This window comes from Morone saxatilis, unplaced genomic scaffold (genome assembly GCF_004916995.1).
Source record: "Morone saxatilis isolate NCDOM2014 unplaced genomic scaffold, NCSU_SB_2.0 Contig11, whole genome shotgun sequence".
NCBI classification, from domain to species: Eukaryota; Metazoa; Chordata; class Actinopteri; family Moronidae; genus Morone; species Morone saxatilis.
In genome coordinates, this window is record NW_023339663.1 from 29886132 (window position 1) to 29892966 (window position 6835).

Sequence of the window (6835 nt, forward strand, 5' to 3'; positions counted from 1 at the left end):
CTCAAACATGGTAAGACTAATGATATGCATTCTGGTTACCTCAGCTAATTGAAGATCATGTCATGTCAACTCAATAAAATTAATAATGCAAGACTCTTTGCCTTTTCAGTGCCAGTGCTAATGTTGCATTCACGCTGCGGTTGTATCCGGCAGCAAACCAAGGCACTGATTAACTTAGTGTACAGTAAATTACAGCCACAAAATTTTGCATTACCGCATGTTTTCAATTTAACAGGGTTTGTAACCAAAAGATTATGTAAAATTGAGCACGGCCACAAATTAGTTCATTTGAATGCGCTGCTGCTAATCGAGACCCACAACAAAGGTGGTTTCTGGGAGGAAGATTGGTTAAATAATGCTGTCAGCTCCACAAAACCATAAGTGATTGAATGAAGAGGAATTTTCCGAGATCAACTGGGGAGAATTTTGGAGGTTCTTGACACTTTTAAACATGGAGTATAATTACACGTCACTGCCTTGACAAGATTAGTACTGTAAACTGTTTTTAAAGTCCTATGTCCAATAAGTAGATGGATAGCTGCTTCAATCATGCTGCAACTGAAGTGATCCTGCTGTGAACCACTAAATATCAGGAGAAATACTAATTTAATCAGAAGGCAGCTGAGGGAGAGCAGTGAGGGAAGAATTACATGAAAAATAACCCATTGCAGCAATGGTCTTTGTTGTGCTGGTGCTAAACAGTTCATTTCCATGCAGTCTTTCTTTTGCTGCTGTACTTTGGGTTTCCAACCAACCAATTCTATTTGAACACCTTCAGTCATTAAAAGACATAAATCTGGATTTCTATGGCAACTCTTCTCTTTAGAGTCCCCCTGTGCTGTTTGCTTCAACATATTTACTTTTTCCTGTAAAAAACAGGAGGGGGGGATATTGATTGGCATTTACAGAAGCCAGTAGAGCTGAGTGTGCATTATGCCCCCACTGCTATGCAGCTAGTGCTATGAGCTAGCATCAGAGTCTACCTTCCAGTAAACACAGACTGATGGTGGGATGATAGGTCAGCTGCATGGCTGGCTGAGCTAACGGCAGTTAGCAGTTCGCTACTTATCAATCTTTCCATCAGGTTTCCTCGGTACTGTAACGTTATTCCCTGTCGGTCTTGGAGGCTGTGTTTGATCCCGGTCCAGTCTGGCTGCGTACCTGGTTCTGTTGCCTGCTAACAGCAAATAATGTTAGCAGCAGTTGATTAGCGCAGCTACTTTAGCAGGGTGGCCATCAAAGGGAAGACCAGAAAGCATTTTCTCTCTGCTCCAGCAGTGCCATTAGTGAGAAAGCATTTCACTGGACACAAAATTAGCATATGCCCCAGTTTGCAAGATGAGTCATCAAACACTTCTTTCGGGAAATGAGAAACTCTAAAATACCTGAAAATACCTAAAAACACCTAAAAATGTCTCATGTCATTGTTGGGCATGATACTGGAGTACAGGTGACATATAGCACTAGACATATATATAAAAACACTTTTTTGACTTCATGGAGACTTTAAGTGTTCAGTAGTATTTCTTGAATGGAAGATTTTTCAGTAAGAAACAGCTGTCTAAATTTGTAAAATATTTCCTCTCCATCTCTTTCTTTGATCACCTTTCCTTAGGCGCACTCCACCTCCCTCCCACCGTTTTCCTATCTCCACCCTCCTCTGTATTTCTCCCCTTCCTCCCTGCTGTATTTCCGGCACAGTGTGCCATTGAGTTGACTTTAATCCCTGCCTTCTGCCTCTTTGCTGTCAGCTCTCAGCGCTTCAACAGCTTCCCTCCACCTCATTACTGTTAGTGAATGACAATGCAGAGCTATTCTCCAGAGTGGAGGAGGAGGAGGAGGAGGAGGAGGAAGGTAGAGGGGCTGGAACAAGAGGGCTGATGGGCTTTAGAGTGAAGGAGAACCACCAACATATCACACACTCTGTGCTTCACTTAGCATCTTCACCTTGTGTGTGCGTGTGTGTTTGTGCAAGTGTGTTCATGTGTGTCTCAAGTGCTGAAAAAGAGAACATTTTGTGTCATTTTCCCTTCTGCCTCCTTGCTACTTAAGGACAGTACGTGGGAGAGAACAGATTCATGTGACAACTTTCATTGTGACTTTCATTAACTTAAGGACACAGTTGCATGTACAGTATATGGAGAAGCATCAAATACAGTGTAGATCTATGTCACCATATGTATAACCAAAAATACATATCTGCCCACACACTTACAGGACACAAGGCAAATAATGTAAAGTACATAACTATAGTACAAACCCATAATGTAGGTACAACCCTTCAACCTATCACATATTCAATTTAGCTGTCACTGAATTGAATTGCCATTGAGCAAACCGGGCAAAATACCAGTGGGCTGTATATTGCCCACCCATTCCAGGACATTTTCCAGGGGTTTTGTTGACATACAATAAAGCACTTGCTCACAAATGGTGATATAATTTACCGGTAGTTCTAGTAGTGACACATTTAACTGTTTTATAATGGAGGGTTCTTGTAGTGTCTCAGGGCCATTACAGGTATGTGGTCAGCACTTATGTGACACACTGCATTTATATTTATATATTTTTCCGCTGCGTACTCTCCAGTGAATTGACTACATTTTACTACAGTTTTCTCTCTAAATGTAAAATGAATTTGGCCACAGCCCATAGGTAGCAGTTCAAATTAAGCAGAATTAATTTTATTTGACAGAAAATTCATCTTCTCTCAGAAAGTGTTTGTTGCCCGTACAATTAACATACCATTAGCCTACTAGCAGTCGAGTTTCAAACACAATACATAGATGAAGATCTGAGTGAGAGACTAAAATACAAAGGTTTTCCAGGACAACATAGATTCCCAGGATGTTTGGTCATTTTAATGAATTTCCAGGTGTTTCAATGACTACAAGGCTACTCTCTACTGTCCAGGTTCTCCAGGATGCATGGGAATTTTGCAACTGTTATTTTATCTCTTTAAGCTTTGTTTATTCTCACACAAGACACTGTGGCGCGGGCCACTGCAAATGGTGCGTGAGCTATTTGCTATCAAATGTATTGGTTAGTTTGTTTTATTGTTCTTGTTCTGCGTGCTTTTGATTGTTTTTAATAAAACAAATAAAAAAACTTAAGCATAGAAATTATAAAAAGAACAGCTATTGACATTTTAAATCTTTATTTAAACAAACACACCTAACAAAACTAGTAAAGTACTGGGGAAAAAAGTAAATTAAATACAGGACTCAAGTAAATGTGCTTTGGTAATGCCCACCACTGACATCTGGACAAATAAAACCACCTGCATGCATGGAGCACCCGTAACGTGGACATCATCATATCATTCTGCGTTGTATTTACAAAAACAAAAAAAAGTGGCTCACATGGGTTAGGGTTAGGGTCTCATCAATTACTTACGCTCTTTGAACCGGTTTGAACATTTAGATATGTCCAGTTATAGTTCCATGGTCATTTCGTTGGAACTGGCTGCTGTAACTGGTGTATGTGCTTACTGCAATGTTTAATAGCCTGAGCTCCAAATAATAGTACAAAAAGTGCACTCACATAACCTGCAGGATGACCTCACCTGGACTCTTAGAACTCTAAAAAGACTTACTTCCACAGCATTTCTCGCAGCTTATAAAACAGTTCCTCTTGGTGCAGTAAATTTAAACCATTTGTTGTTCCAGTCACAGTAGAGTGTTGTACATAAACATGGTTCGAAGGCGGCCAGAGAAGGCCATAATGATCGCCATAATGGAAACCACATTCCCATCAAGAGCTCCTCATAGGTTACATGTGAAAACGCACTACATTAAAACACTCGACGGGAGTTGCTCTATAAATCTTCATGGCTGTTACAATGAACAGATCCCAGGTGTGGATTAATGGAGGAGTGGGAGACGGGATGTCACAGAGGCTAAAGGAGCGGTGCATTTGTTAAACCAAAAATCCTGAGGGAGCGGGTTTGTTTGTCTTCATCTGTGGTGTGAAGTTCACCTGTCAGTCAGTGTGTGCACTGTGACACGTATTGTTGATGAAGTTAAGGTTCAAACAGCAAATTCAGAAGCTTTTGAGGTAGCTGTTATTATATGTCGTGAAATTTTTTGCAGAACCACAGGAATCTGCTGTGTATTCCCCAATGCTTCACCAAACGAGGCAGGGTAGATTGAATCATCAAAGTGGACAAGCTCATTCTCTCTGAGGGGGGTTATGGTTTACAACCATGACCGCTATGTGACTGAACAGGAGGCTAGTGTCTATATGGCTGCTTTTTATGGTGTCTTTCCAGCATTCACTCCGCCGTTTATGAGCTAATATTTGTTGAGTTAAGTGGTGGGGGTAGGGTGGGGAGCTGACATTAACTAGCATAGGTAAGGGTATAGAAGTGGTCCTAAATTGGAAGGATCTTATAGGGTTTTTCCATGGTGGGGAAGGTTAGTTATTTACCTTGATCATGTGTTGGACATGTGCTGGTCAAAAACCACAGCCAGAGCCTATCGCCTGCAGCTGTCCATCTAACAGCTCACTGTTTCACTGGTCCAATAACTGCAATAGCTGAAATACGCTGAAAATTTAATTGAAAAGTAAAATGAGGCTGAACGTGGGAGTAAAACTAAACTCCAAACCACAAAAGTACTGAGAGCTGAAAACAGATAAACAAACAGACAAACAGAGCCTCCTCGCGAGCCCCCACACAGCAGCACAAGACCCAGCTGAGGGTGCGGGGAGACCGTCATGGGTTGGCCGTGGTCTGCCCTGCAACCGAGCAGTACCACAGCAGCTCCTTTCCCAGAGGGTCTCACCCACAGCTCACGTGCGACTTCAGTATCTTTAACAGCGGGCATACAGTTGTCAGAGAAGGTTGTGACTCTTAAGTATGAAAATTAGACATAAATGCCCATATTTACCAATATACAGTGCATTTCATTTGTTATGGACATATAGCAAAACTACTTTTTCTTGTGTATCTTACTTCTCTTACATTCTATGAAGCAGGAGAAGGAATGCTGTTCTTTCCTTTTGCTATTACAGGAAATAAATGTACAAAATGAGAATAAGACGGCATGTTGCACCCAGTTATTGATGACTAGTACAGCCACAGGCTACAAGTATAGGTTGCAAAAGCAGAAATCAGCTTAACACGTGGGTAATGAAAAAAGAGAAAAGAGAAAAAATACCAGTAAATCTTCATAGTAGGTATAACACAATTATTAAGATAGTCTAGTCTAACAGTGTTTTCAAGACTTCAAAACAAAGCTCAAATTCTAATGTTCTACAGTGTTCCACTATAGCAACACAGTAACCTTAAATAACTTGTGTTCATCCCATGGTTACGACTAGGGAACATCCACGTGTTATTGAAAGATTATTATTATAATACATTGCCCTATAGTCACACAATACATGTAGCACTGTGGGAATGCAGCCTGAAATAGCTATCTTTATGGTGTCACATTCTGTAGTGGTTAATTAACAAGCTAAAACAGAGATACATAAACTGTTTACACTGTAAATAATTTTGAGTTGGTTCAGATATATGTTCATTTGCTACCTTACAAATGTGAGTTAGCTGAACTTACACAGAGTATTAACTCATTTGAGTTGTAAAACCAATTGAGTTAAGCTAATTAAACTTGTTCAATAAGCTTACACTATTGAATTGAAGCAACAGCTGCTTGTTCACTCTGATGAATATTATAAACAAATTTGATTTCCTTTTACATTTTCTCAGTATGAAGAGTCAGTTCTTACAGCTGCTCCTATGGAGTTCTTTTGTTCCAGCATTGACTCCAAAATGTGAAACTGCTCCCAGTGACTTTATTACATTTTAAGTGTAAGGGAGTATAGACTGAACTCACTACTAAGCATCATGGTTTGCAAAGTTTTCATTATTGTGAGAAAAAACAACAATGACTTATCTTGAAATGTATTAAAGACAAACAGCTCTATGGAGAATTTTAACTCACAAAAAATGCATGCTGGGAAGTCTGCTTATGTGCTGATTTAATGAGTTGGTTGTACTAGGGCTGCAGTGGACTCAACTGTGAATCGCTGAGACCGACATACTTTTCATTAGTCAGATAGTCGCTGTGTAGCTTAATTTTTATGGTCTTCTTTTAGCTTAATCGTTTGAATAAGTGTCAGTGTTTCATTTTATTTACACTGCAGTGCCAGTTATGGTTGTTTTACATTTTGGCTGCGGTTTGTTGACACTTGCAGTTATTTTTGCAAAGTGATACATCACTTTTTTCAGAAAGCCTTGTTTGTGTTCACCCTCTCAAAATAAAACAGTGTGAAATTGAAGATGGCACATGAAACTTGGTTTTATCTGTGTATACTTACATACAAAAACTGTTTCAGAAAATACATTGTCCTACATCAAAATGGAATGTGTTAAAAAAAAGTACCTCAGTACATGACATTTACATAACTGGTTTAGGTTACTTAATGCTAAACATACCCTGTGGTACTTACAGGTAACAATAACGATACAATTTTAGACTATATCAGGTTTGACTGAGTTGGCACCTATTTAGTATTAATGGACTGGAGTCTGTATCTGGATTACCTGAATGTTATTGTCAGTCCTGGTACAGCGGGAAGATACTGGCTGAGTATCTTGCCCGGGGCGGGGGGGGGCTGCTCTACCTCCTGGCCCTACCTATACACGCTGTACCAGGACTGAGAATAATGATGCTCATTGCAGTTGAATAAATTATAAGTATGACAACTGCATTCGGTTTGTGTGAAACAATAGGCAACAGGGAAAAGGTTGGGGACGCTGCTCCATTTATTTATAATAGTCCCAGCAATAAACTAGTTACAGTATATTAGAAGAACTTTTCAAATGGAA